The sequence below is a fragment of the Mobula hypostoma genome, chromosome 13 (genome assembly GCF_963921235.1).
Source record: "Mobula hypostoma chromosome 13, sMobHyp1.1, whole genome shotgun sequence".
Taxonomy (NCBI): domain Eukaryota; kingdom Metazoa; phylum Chordata; class Chondrichthyes; order Myliobatiformes; family Myliobatidae; genus Mobula; species Mobula hypostoma.
Genome location: NC_086109.1, coordinates 33,186,032 through 33,194,712, shown reverse-complemented (window position 1 = coordinate 33,194,712; position 8,681 = coordinate 33,186,032).

Genomic DNA, 8,681 nt, shown 5'->3' with positions numbered 1-8,681 from the left:
AGACAAAATTTATCATGTTAATTTTCAAACAACTGTCTGTACTTGTATGCAAAAACAACTTGGCATCTTCCTCTGTTTTCCTTCAACTTTTCGAACAAGCTGAAGCAGTAAGTGAATTTTATTAATTCACAGTATTTTAACCAGAACCATAAAGAACAATGTTCCCTCTTTTTCTAAACAGCTGCACAGGCCAGCCATTGCTCTGAGCAGGAAATCTTTCCATGGGCTGAAAACTGCATGGCTCTTTACATTAACATTATACAAAAGAAAATTCCAGCAGCACGGCAACAAAGGCTATGTGCACAGGAGCATTTCAGTCACTGCGCGGCTGCAGGGAACAGTAATCATTCGTGATTATGGGGATAGTAATTGGCATAGTAATTCAACAATCAGTTAGATCTAACATTAGCAGGATGTGAAAGTATATTAAATTAAACTGGCAACTAGCAAACTGACCAAGAAAGCTAATTGATTGTCAGTTAAAACACATCTGGCTCCCTAACATTTTCTAGGAAGTCAGACTTGCCATCTCGACACAATCTTGTTTATCAGCATCTGGTTCTATACTATGTGATTGATCATTAATGCCCCCTGATGCCACTTAAAACAAAATCTATCAATAACTTCAGACTTTATAGTATTAACTAGTCTGGAGAATACCTACAAACAAAAATTACCTTGGGTCAATCTTATCCCTTAATTTTACATTTTATGAAGAAGTTTTATGATGACTAATGATGAAATAATGCTGAAATTCATTAATTTCGATCAATAATGATGAAATTCTCATAAGACAATGACTCCCAAAGGTTTAATATCATAGCCCATTTAATATAAATGAAATTCAGTTGAAACGATTGATTTTTCTCTTAATATTTTTACAATGAAGGAGAACAATATTCCAGTTTCCAGTATCAACAGGAACATAATGTATGTTAGAACACAGATGTACAATGTACATAAAATATATTGTTGGAAAAGAACATTTAACAATAGAACAAGCTTTCTAGTTAGGAAAGTGTCCATAATGTGGATTTTCACTGTACATGGCACTTCCTATTACCAGTCAGTGATAGACTATTTCTGATTTACTGGACGAATCGATTCCTGTTTGCATTTTTAATCATTTATGCAGAAAATGATTAAAACATGACACCATCACTGTATATTTTTATATATAAAACAGCATATATATTGTGAAAAATGTTTGTAAAGTCAACTGGTTTTAGAAATAAATACAAGCATCACAGGTTACGGTGTTGTTTCATCATTTCTGTAAATTTGAAACTCAACAGTTTCAGTTATCAGCGAATATGTTGCACTTCCAAAACTGTATCTATGAATGAGACCCCTGCAACCTGAGTGTTATATTGTTCCCTTTACTTTAAAGAGAAGTTGATGCCACTCTGTAAAAAAAAATCTTTGTATACGCCTATTGATTAGTGGATTTTATACAACAAATGCTGCGATAAATTGGTATTCATATTGGTCTATCCTTGTCACATGTACGAAGTGAAAAGCTTTTATTTTCATATCAAGTTAGATCATTCCACACATAATTACATCAAGGAAGTAAGAAGAGAACAGAATGCAAGATCTAGTGTCACAGTTACAGAGAAAGTGCATTGGAAGTAGATAAAAAAAAAGTAAGAATCACAACTAAATGCATTAGGATATCAGGAGTTCATTTTTTAGCATGTAAATGGAACATTGCATCTTAGAAGATCATATTTGTGCATCAGAGATCATGTGTTATGCATGGAGATCATCTCCCACCAATCTGATTAATTCTTTGAAGTAGTTACTGTGAAGATTGATGAGGGCAGGGTGGTAGATATGGCCAATATGGACTTCACTAAGGTCTTTGGTAAGTTCGGCTATGAAAAGTTAGATTGCGGTGGGATCTGGGAAGACAGCAACCTGATACAGAATCAACTTGATCGTAGGAAGCGTCGGATAATGGTGGAAGGTTCACAAACATGAGAAAATTTGCAGATGCTGGAAATCCAAAGCAACATACACAAAATGCTGGAGGAACTTGACAGGATAAGCAGCATGATGGAAGGTTGTGCTTCAGACCAGAGGCCCAAGTTTAGTGTTGTTCCCTAGGGTTTGGTGCTGACCCATTGATATTTGTCATCTCCTTTAATGATTTGGATGAGAATGTGTAAGGTATGGCTTGTACGTTTGCAGACAACACCAAAATAGCTTCTGTCAGTGGGATGGTTAGCAGAAGGATCTTGATCAGCTGGGTAAGTGGGCCAGCATATGACAAATGGAATTTAATTTGGATAAAAGCATTTTGAGAATACAAATGTGGGTAGGACTTTCACAATGAACGGTAGGAGTGCTGTCGAACAGAAAGACCTGGGTGTACAAAAATATAGTTCCCTGAAAGGGCATCACAGGTAGATAATATGGTGAAAACAGATTCTGGCATGCTGGCTGTTGTAACATGAGCATTATTAAAAGTAAGAATCAGAATCAGAATTCTTTATTATCACCAAAGTTTCCCTGAGCTCTCGCTGTACAGAATCAAAAAGCAAACAAAACAATAGTGCAAATAATCATGAACTATATACAATGAGGTATACCTGTGTACGTACAGGTGGACTTGATTTATAATAGACTAAAATTCAAGTGTTCATGATGGCATATGGAAAGAAACTGTTCTTGTACCTATTTGTCCTGGCATACAGTGATCTAAAGCTCCTACCAGAAGGAAGGAGTTGGAACAGATGATGTCCAGGATGTGATGGGTCTACAATGATGCTGCTTGCTTGCTTCCTGACTCTAGATGCATATAAGTCCTGGATCGAGGGCAGCTTCACACCAATAATCCTTTCCACAGCCCTGACAGTTCTTTGGTTAATACTAATCAGTTAATACTGATGGTTAATACTAATTAGGATAATGGGGGATCCTACTTCTGTTCTTTCCTCTTCCGGTGTGCTTTGTATATAGTGTGCCCGCCATGCCGTACGGGTTGTGAAAGCCTCTGTATGTACATAACAGTTTTGACGTTCGAGATAAAGTTGTTTTCTGTGGCATGAAGTTGTCGAGTTTGCCTTTTTCAAAGTAGAAGTTACTACACTGGCCTTCTTCAGTCAGGATATTGAGAAGAGAAGTTGGGATGTTACGTTGCAGTTGTACATGACATTACAGTGGCCACATTTAAAATGTTCATCCTTCTGTACATATAATGCCTTTAAGCAGGATGTTGCTGAGACCCAAAGGACTGAGTGATGGAGAGAGGTTGAAAAGTTTGGGCATTTTTTTACTATTGCATAGGAGAATATTGCATTACTATTGCATATAGAAATATAGAAAATTATGAAGGGGAATAAATAGCGTGAATGTGCAGAGTCGTTTTCCTAGGGTGGGAGAATCAAGAACTAAACGGCATAGGTTTGAGGTGAGAGGGAAATATTTAATAGGAATCTGAGAGGCAAATTTTTTTCACCCAGAGAATGGTCACTATAATGGAAAGAATTGCTGATGGAAGTGGTTGAGTAAGGTACATAAACAACTTTAAAAGGATACTGACAGATATATGAATAAGAAAGGTTTAGAGAAATATGCCCCAAACACAGGCAAATGGGACTGGCTCAAATGCAAATCTTCTTCAGCAATGGCCATTTGGGTCGAAGGGTCTGTTTCTGTGCTGTATGACTCTGGCTCTATAAGATATGTGCTGAAGAGTCTGATAAAAATGGAATAGAAGCCATCTTTCACTCTGGTGCTGCATGCTCTCAAGCTTTTTTTTAATTTGCTGTCCATCAGAAGAAGGGAGAAGAAAGAAGGACCTGGGTGAAAGAGTCCATGATCACTTTAGCTATTTTTCCAAGGCAGTGGGACATGTAGACAGAGTCAATGGACGGAGATTGGTTTGTATGCTAGACTGGGCTGCATTTATAACTCTTTGCAATTACTTCTGGTCTTGGGCAGAGCAATTGCCACATCAACCTGTGATATATTCAGATCAATAATTGGGCATCAATAAAATTTGGTAAGAGTCAAAGTTCAAAGTAAATTTTATTATCAGAGTACACATAGGTCACCATATACAAACCTGAGATTCAGTTTTCTGTGGGCATACTCAGCAAATCTACAGAATAGTAACAATAACAGGATTAATGAAAGATAAATGAGAAGATACCAAACTGTACAAATGGAAATATAAATAAATAGCAATAAATAACAAGAACATAAAATAACAAGATAAAGGGTTCTTAAAGTGAGATCATTGTCTGTGGGAACATCTCAATGGATGGGCAAGTGATTGTAGTTATCCCCTTTTGTTCAAGACCTTGATGGTTGAGGGGCAGTAACTATTCTTGAACCTGGTGGTGTGAGTCCTGAGTCTCCTGTACCGTATACCTGATGGCAGCAGCAAGAAAAGAGCTTGACGTGGGTGGTGAGGATCTCTGATGATGGATGCTGCTTTCCTACGACATCATTTCATGGGAGGCCCTTACCTTTGATGTACTAGGCTGAATCCACTACCTTTTGTAGGATTTTACATTCAAAGGCATTGGCATTTTCATACCAGGCAGGGCTGCGGCCAGTCAATACACTCTCCGCTACATATCCGTAGAAGTTTTTGATGGCATGCCAAATCTCTGCAGACTCCTAAGGAAGTAGAGGTGCTGCTGTCCTTTCTTCACAATTGTATTTACGATCTGGGCCCAGGACAGGTCCTCTGAAATAGTAATGCCAAGGAATTTTCAAATTCCCTTCAGCCAAATTTTCAATCTCACTCCTGAATGCTGATTTATCACCACCTCTGATATGGCCCATACCAGTGGTGACATCAGCAAACTTGTATTTGGTTTTGGAGCTGTGTGTAGCACACAGTCACAGGTGTAAAGCAAGTAGAGCAGGGCACTGTGCTGATGAATATCATGGAGGAGATGTTTTTGCCAATCTGAACTAACTGGGGTCTACAAGTGAGTAAACCCAGAATCCAGTTGCACCAGGAGGTACTGAGGCCAAGGTCTTCGAGCTTAATGAGGGGATACTGTAATGGTATTAAATGCTGAGCTGTGATCAATAAAGCGGGTTCTGATGTGTGCAGCTTTGCTGTGCAGATATTCCAGGGTTGAGTGAAGAGCCAGTGAGATGGCATCTGCTGTGGACCTGTTGCTCAGGTAGGCAAATTGGAGTGGAACCAAGTCACCCCTCATACAGGAGCTAATATGTTTCATCACCAGCCTCTCAGAGCACTTCATTACTGTGGATGTGAGTGCAACTGGGTGATAGTCATTGAGGCAGGTCACCAGGTCACCACACTCTTCTTGGGCATCAATATCATTGAAGCTTGCTTGAAGCAGTTGGGTACCACATATTGCCAAAGCGAGTGATTAAAGATATCAGTGAACACACCAGCCAGATGGCTTTTAATACATGGCCAGGTACCACATCCAGTCCAGATGCTTTCCTTGGATTCATCCTCCCGAAGGCAGCTCGTGCGTCAGCTTCAGGTACTGAGATCATAGGATGTAGGGCCGTGTGATGGTTTCTCCATCTTCTGACAGTCAAAGTGAGCAATGAAGGCATTGAGCTCATCTGGAAGCAAAGCTCCACTGTCCCCTTTGTCACTTGCATTTAACTTTGTAGGAGGTTATAGCTTTCAAACCCTGCCACAGCTGTCGAGTACCCTTTGTTGATTCCAGTTTGGTCCTAAATCTCCGCTTCACCCATGAGATGGCTTTCCGGAGATCATACCTGCACCTCTTGTGGCATTCTTGATCTCCAGACTTGAAGGCTCCGACTGTAATTTGAAATGCATTGTGATGGGCTGTTTCTTGTTGACAGACAACATCGTGCAGTGTCACGAGTTCTTGCTTATGGTTGCCAACTGGTGGTATGGAAGCTGCTGTGAGAATCATGGATGATAACTCCCAAGGCAAATAGAATGGTCTGTATTTGATTGATAGGTGTTCCAAGTGAGGGGAACACAAGTTTGACATACTACTATGTTGGGGCACGAACAAGAATTGACCATAAAGCACATACCACCTCCCTTTGTCTTACCAGAGTATGCAGTTTGGTCCATTCCAAAAATCAAATCTTTCTGGTCTGACTGCTGTGCCCAACATATCCGCACATAACCAAGCTTCAACGTGGCAAGCAATTGAGATCTCTCTCATCTGCCTCTGATATAGCAGTCTGGCCCTCAGGTCATCAGTTTTATTCTCCAGTGACTGCACATTCACCAGCAAGATGCTGGGTAGAGGAGGCCATATCCCTCTGCATTTCAGCCTGCTTTGGATTCACCCTCTCCTCCCACGCTTTCCACCCTATCGACTGGTCCAGGTCCAAGTGGTTTAGTTGATTGTGAGACTCGAAGATCATTGAAGCCCATTGTTAAGAGGAAATCTACATGCCGCAGATCGCAGCAGAAGTAGTTCAAAAGAAGAATATTTAAGCGGAAATCTAGAACAATTTTCTGCGGCCCACAGAACGTTATTGGGACATGCTGAATTTTCATAGCATTCTGAGGAAGTAGAAGTGTTGGTGTGCTTTCTCCGCCTTAGCATCCACGTGGCTGATCCAGGACAAATTGTTGGTGATATTCGGGCTTTGGAATGTGAAGCTCTGAACAATTTCAACATCAGCATCACTAATACAGACAGTGGGATATAGTCCATTCCTCTTCCTGGAGTCAACGATCAGGACCTTCATTTTGCTGACATTAACAGAAAGGTTCTTGTTGTCCAAAATCAAACGTTAAAAGAAAGAAGCAGGTAAAGTGGCTGAATTAGCAACTGCAAAAGATTGTTGAACTTCCCTCCTGGCCCTACTAGTCTTTCCCACTTCTGATACATTCTACTCCTAATAGATCTAGGAAAATACCAAAGCAAATGTTTTCAGCCAGTAACCTTGTATTGCAAAATCATTTAAAACAATAACTTCATCAAAACCATATATTAAATTAAAACTACTCAATAAAACATGTAGATTATAGGAGCATGAATAAAAGAGACGATTTCACTTAGGTTCGTGACTGAAGATTAAAAAAGGCAGCGCATTGTGGAAGTTTTCAGAGTTGGGTTGCGCCTAAACAGTGAATGGGTTTCATTAGAAAGGGCAAATACAAATAAGGCAGGGGCAAGCGGAGTGGCCATTGTGTGAGTGGGCCGGCGGTGTTGGAGTGGCTTTGTCTCAGCAGGCTTCGGCGAGATCAGGCTTGAGTGAGACAAGTATCTGGTAAGCTTCTTCTTCATCTTTATTCTTCATTCCTCATCAGTCAGGGCACAGGTAGTACAGTGAGAATGATTCTAGGGGCAGTGTTTTGTTCTGTGTGCGAGATGTGGGAACTCTGTGAGCTCTCCAGCCTCTCAGATAACCACATCTGCACCATGTGCACCAAGCTGCAGCTCCTCAGAAAATGTGTTAAGGGACTGGAGCTGCAGTTTGATGAGCTTAGGTTCATACAGGAGACCTGGTCAAGAGTCATAGCGAAGTACAACACAGAAAGTGGCCCTTCAGCCCATTTAGTCCATACCAAAACCTTTTAAACTGCCTACTCCCATTGACCTGCACCAGGGCCATAGCTCTCCATTTCCCTGCTATCCATGTACCTATCCAAAATAATCTTAAATGTTGAAATCAAGCTTGCATGCACCACTTGTGCTGGCAGCTCATCCCACATTTTCACAACCCTCTGAGTGAATAGGTTTCCCCTCATGTTCCTCTTAAAGTTCTCACCTTTCACTCTTAGACCATGATCTCTGGTTGTAGTCCTACCCAACCTCAGTGAAAGAAGCCTGCTTGCATTATCCCTATCTATATGTCTCATAATTTTGTATACCTCTTTTAAATCTCCTCTCAATCTTCTATGTTCTAAATACAGTCCTAACCTTTTCAATCTTTTCTTATAACTCAGGTCCTTCAGACCTGGAAACATCTTTGTAAATTTTCTCTGCACTCTTTCAACCTTGTTTACATCTTTCCTGTAAGTAGATGTCCAAAACTGCACACTATACTCCAAATTAGGCCTCACTAACATCTTGTAAACCTTCCAACGTGCAAATCCATGGTCTCACGAGACTAACGGATGCCTATATAAAACATCTTTTACAACTTCAACATAACATCCCATCGCCTGTAGATAGATTGACCTACGAAGGTCAATGTGCCAAAAACTTTCTTTACGACCCTATCTACCTGTGACGCTACTTGTAATGAATTATGTACTTGTGTTCCCAGATCCCTTTGTTCTACAACACTTCTCAGTGCCCTACTGTTCACTGTGTCAGACCTACCTCGGTTGGTCCTTCTGAAGGGCAAAACCTCGCGCTTGTCTGCATTAAATTCCATCTGACATTTTTCAGCCAATGCAGATCCCTCTGTAAGCCATGATAGCCTTCCTCACTGTCCACTACACCACCAGTCTTGGTGTCTTCCACAAATTTGCTGATCCAGTTCAGCACATTATCATCCAGATCATTGATATAGAAGACACACAACAAAGGACCCAGAACTGATCCCTGTGGCACATTACTAGTCACAGGCCTCCAGTCAGAGAGGCAACCCTCTACTACCAGTCTCTGCCTTCTCCCACAAAGCCAATGTCTAATCCAATTTACTACCTCATCCTGAATGTCGAGCAACTGAACTTTCTTGACCAGCCTCCCATGCTGGACCCTGTCAAGTGCCTCACTAAAGTCCTTGTA